Source organism: Dasypus novemcinctus, chromosome 4 (genome assembly GCF_030445035.2).
Source record: "Dasypus novemcinctus isolate mDasNov1 chromosome 4, mDasNov1.1.hap2, whole genome shotgun sequence".
NCBI classification, from domain to species: Eukaryota; Metazoa; Chordata; class Mammalia; order Cingulata; family Dasypodidae; genus Dasypus; species Dasypus novemcinctus.
Window position 1 is genome coordinate 125,087,566 of NC_080676.1, and position 5,747 is coordinate 125,093,312.

The following is a 5,747-nucleotide window of genomic DNA, read 5'->3' on the forward strand; positions in this document are numbered from 1 at the left end:
GCATCCAGCCTATATATTTCTAGCTTGCAGAACTCTCCTATAGAAAATTTAAAAGGAAAACACATGGAAACCAAGTAGTATATTGTTCAGATTCTTTGGAATCTTAGATGCTCCTTCCCTTCCTGAAGTGTAAATGTTGAAGGGAGCAAGAAGAGGTGGGTGCTAGAAGCTTGAAACTTCTTGTCAGCCTGATGATAGAAGTGTCTATTTCCATCTGGGTTTCTCTACAACAGTTAACTTTTAGAACCATGACTGAAAAATAGTGTAGTAGTAGATTTGGTGTTTTCCACTGTGACAGTCCTGTGGTAAATCTGTCTTTTTGTTTGTGTTTTCCTGGATGTGTTTCCTCTGCTGCTTTGAATTGGTTCTGTAAATTTACTGTTAGAAGACTTCAGTAAGAGCAATTGAAATCATGATAATCAAGTATATCAATGCAAAAATTTATATGCAGAAGAGAGTAATGTTAATAGGGTAGAGCTATCTAATTAAATCAGTACAGACCAAAGAGAAAAGGGGCCATGAAGAGGTATAGGTTATTAGCTTGTTTTACTGATCTGACTTTACCTAGAGATTCTGTATTAAGTTTTACATGGATTTTTAGAGTCAAACACTCTTGTTATGTAATGCATCTTCTTGGTTATGAATATGCAGTCTGTCCCATTCCCTGGCCTACAAGGTGCTGGTCTCACAGCATTGGAGACACAATTTTTTATTTCTAAACTGTCTTGGGATTCTGACTCAGTTCATTCTACCTTACAGGTTAGAGTTGCTTACAGACTAACCTGCATACAACTTCTATTTCTGAATGTAAGATTGTTGTGTACCACCCCTCAATGAATATAATTTGTGAGGCTGTTGGAATAAAATGGCCTATAATGGGACCCCAAAATTCTCAAGATAAACAATCAGAACAACATTTTTCTTATCAGTCTCATTCAATTTCATGTCATAAAAGTTTTAGATTAGAGTTTCCTGGCAGGAAGTCATCTATTTCTGTATTAACTTAATCCTGGAATCCTGTTCTTTCCATCTGGGACTGTAGATGTTTCTCCCAGAAGACCAATCACTCCACACTCTGGCAAACAGGGGGTGGGGGTGGGGAAACTGATCATTAATGCTTCAGTAAATTTTTTACAGAATTAATAATATCAGAATCAAGAAAAGTTGAATTCTTTATTGCATGTAATACATAAATATATGGGTTGATCTGTATTTCTTAAAGACTCAAGAAATAATTGTCTTTAGTTCAACAGTGTATTATAGACTCTGAAGGCATTGACAAATCTCTAGGGGCTTTCATTTTGACTAGAAAATTGATGAGCTCCAATCATGAATAACAGACAAAGATGTTTTAGTCTAGAAATGAAATATTTAAATAAGTCAGTTTGCTTGTGGTCATTGTTTTCAACCCTTGCATAAAAATAGCTCTACTCATACAAATACTAGTAGAGAATTAGTAAAACATATTCATATTAATAATGTTTCCACCTATAAGTTTAAGGTATGGTAGTTTGTGCCTATTTTCCTGACTTGAATGACTTCCCACATTGCATGTCTGAAAAATAGTATCACTCTTAATATATTCTTTTTTAAATTAATTTTTTCTTTGTATTCTTTATTTTACTTTTAGTAAATTGAGCTAATTAAGAATGTAGATAATTCCAAATATATCTAATTATTCATAGCATCTCTCCTTATCAACTGAATGAATGAAGCTCTAGTTCTGCCTAGGATTTTTGGGGGGAGATAATAGAGTTGATTTGGGTGTAAAGGCACACTATACCTTTTATAGTTTAAACTATAGCTTCTACATAAGCCCTTTACTATAAAACTGGCCCCTAATTTAGAGAGGCAATCTATTTGCTATTTAAAAATGAAGGTGCTGGAGCAAAACTCTGCCACTTCCTATGTGATCATCTGCAAGCTACTTTCAGTTTCTGTATTCCAGTTTCTTCATCTGTAAGGCAAAGATAATATTAATATAGTATCTCCCTCATAGAATTATTGTCAACCTGAGTTAACATTGTTTTCATATTAGATTATCAATAACTGAATTATTATGATTAGTATTGTCATAGCATATGTTCTCGCCTGCTACTTCAAAAATATGTACAGAAATCATTAATCATGAAGTTACTGAACTTCCTTACACTGAAAATTTATATACAACTGAGTTTATCCTTCTCTCTGATATAGGAGGAAACATCACTATTTCTCCTTAAACTTTCCCTCTACTTTACATTTGAATCTTTTGATTTTAAATGTAGTTTTCCTTATTTTTTATCTCTCTTTTTAAACCAAATTGCATGAAATAATTTTCATCACTTGTTATTTTTTCCCATCTTTCTAGTCCCTAATCAGCCTAATTCAGTCTGGCTTCTTCCATACCCCGTCCCCAGAGATTCTACAGTGCATTTGTTCTTTCTAAAGCTGTTGTAAAAACCCAGTTAACCTCTTTCTCTTCAATTTTGATTATTTTCTTTGTGATATTTATACTGTTTTCTTCTTTTTTCCTTCAAACTCCAAAACAGTGAGAGAACCCACCTGTAAGAGCCTGAGTTTTGAGGTTATAAACTCAATAGAACAACTAAAAAGAACATGGGCTTTAGACATAGGGCAAAAGTGAGGGTTCTATGGTCACATCCATAGAAAACACACATAAACAAACTCATGCTCCCACAAGAAAGCTAACATGTTCACATATTTCAAATAGAGCACATTCTGGCAGAATTTTAACAACATTTCTTTCCAACCATCAATGTATTCTCCTGAGCTCCAACACATCAGCAAAAGAAAGGCAACTCTGAAGCCACAAAGTATGAGTGGTAGAAAACGCAGCAGGAGATAGGAGTAAATGGACAGAACACACCCAATATCAGATGTCTAGTCGTGACTTTGTTTGGTGCACAGAGAAGGGAGAAATTTCTAAAAAGAGATGTGAAAATAAAAGTTTAAATTGTTTTTAGATGATTTAATATATAAATTGGGTGATAATTAGCAAAATGCATATTTTATAACTAAAAGCAATGCAAAGAGATAAAGTCTTTCCAACATGTCACATAGGAGCAGAGAAAGAAGACTCAACAGAGCAGGGCTGAAGGCAGTGAAAGAAGAAAATTGATTCACTTTCTGGTTCAACATCAGATGGCTCAGAATATTCAGTAAAGTAGTAATTTTAATGGTTACAAGACTTGTAATCATTGACAGAGAAGTTCTACCAACTTTTAGTCTCTAGAAGGGCAGTCTGACAATTTCTTGATGTAGGGACACTCTTCATGCTTCTCTCATGCTCCTACACATTTTGCTGTGTATGCCAATAAAGCAATGCCTTGACTGCCCTTTTTATGTTTTTATTTATTGATTTATTTTTATAAACACTTCCCTTTCCACCCTTCTCCACTTCAACCGTCTCCTCATACTCTCCGATCTGCTTTCTGTATCTGCAAATTTTGTATATTTAGTAATCTCTTATTAGTGATATCATATAATTTTTGTTCTCTGTGTCTTGCTTATTTCACTGTTTTCAAGACTCTTCCATGTGACAGCATGTCTCTTAACTTCATTTTTTTCTTATGACTGAATAATGTTCCCTTTTTTAGTACTACATTTTATTTGGTCATTCATTTGCTGATGGACACTTGGATTGTTTCTTATATTTGGCTATAGTAAACAATGCTGTTACAAACATTGGTTTAAAAATATCTGTTTATGACCCTGTTTTCACTTTCTCTGGGTATATACTGAGAAGTAGAATTGCTGGCTTAAATGGTAATTCTATATTTACTTTTTTGAGAAACTGGCATATTCTTTTCTATTGTGACTTCACCATTTTATATTCCCACCAACAATGCATTAGCATTACCATAATTACCACCAACAATGCATTAGTGTTACCATAATTCCACATCCTAACACTTCTTATATTTCTTTTTAAAAGATGTAATAATAAATATCCTTGTGGGTTTGATATGATAGCTCATTGTGGTTTTGGTTTGCGTTTCCTGGATGCATAATGATGTTGATGGTCTTACATGTATTTATTATCATTTGTATATCTTCTTTGAAGAAATGTCTATTCAAGCCTTCTGCCCATACTTTAATTGGGTTGTCTTTTTGTTGTTGCATAGTATAAGTGCTTTACATATGCTAGGTGCTAAAACTTTATCAGATTTATGGTTTGAAACTATTTTCTCTCATTGTATGAGTTTTCTTTTCCCTTTCTTAATTATTCCCTTTGATACACAAAAGTTTTAAATTTTGATTAAATAAAATTTATCTATTGTTTTTGTTGTTCATGCTTTTAGTGTCATATTTAAGATTTCATTGATGCATCCAAGGTCATGAAGATTTGCATCTATTTATCTTCTAAGAATTTTATAGTTTCAGTTCTTATATTTATGCCATTAATCCATTTTAAGATGATTTTTATGTGTAATGTAAGGTACATTTCTAACTTCATTCTTCTACATGTGGAGTTTTTCTTTTTGGAAAATGAAAATATTCAGAAAGTGAATGTGGTGATGAATGCATAGCACTGTAATTATACTGAAAACCACTGATTGTCCAATTTGCATGGAGTGTGAATATGTCTCAATAAAATTGTTAAATATTATATCAAATAGCCATAGATATGTGGGTATATTTCTGGACTTTCAATTTTGTTTCACTGATCTGTTTGTCTGTCTTTGTTCCAGTACCACACAGTTTTGATGACTGTCACTTTATGATCAAATTTAAAATTGGGGAATGCAAGTCCTTCAATGCTTTCTTCTGTTTCAAGATTGCTTTGATTTTGGGGGCTTTTTGCTGTTCAATGTAAATTTTAGGATTGCTTTTTTCCCATTTCTGTGAAAAAGATTATTTACATCTTAAAAGAAATTTCACTAAATTTGTAGATTGCTTTGGGTTGTACTGAAATTTTAACAATATGAAAGTTTTTAATTCATGAACATGGTATGTCTTGTCATTTATTTAGTTCTTTTAAAATTACTTTCAGCAATGTTTTGTACTTTGAAGTACCCAAATCTTTGGTATCCTAGCTAAATTTATTCCTAGAAAGTTTATTATTTTGATTTCCATTATAAATGAAATTGTTTTCTTAATTTCCTCTTTGGATTGTTATTTGCAAATTTTTTTTTGCAAGTTGATCTTGTACATTGTAAATTTGCTGAATTCATTTCTTAGCTTGAATAATTTTCTTGTGAGTTCTTATATATTTTCTATATATATGAACATTTTATCTGACAAAGAGAGATAGTTTCACTTCTTTGGATACTTTTATTTATTTTTCTTGTCTAATTGCTCTGACAAGAACTTCTAGTACAACATTGAACACAGTGATGAAAGAGGGGACTCTTGTCTCAGTTTTCATCTTAAGGAGAAAGCTTTAAAACTTTCAACTTAACTCTATGTAAGCTCTGGGTTACATACTCTGATGTAAGCTGTGGGTTTTTCAAGCAATGACTTTCATCATGTTGAGAATGTTTTCTTCTATTTCTAATTTTCAAAGTGTTTATGTGAAGAAATTTTTCTGGATTTTGTTGAATGATATTTTTGCATGTATTAAGATAATATTTTTTTCCCTCTTCATTCTACTTATGTAGTGTATTGCATTGATTTATAGTCATATGTTGACTATAATCAACATATGAATCACCTTTGCATTCCTGAGAAGACCCCTCTTGGTCAGAGTGCATAATATTTTAAAATGCTATGGGGTTTGGTTTACTAATATTTTGTTAAGAATT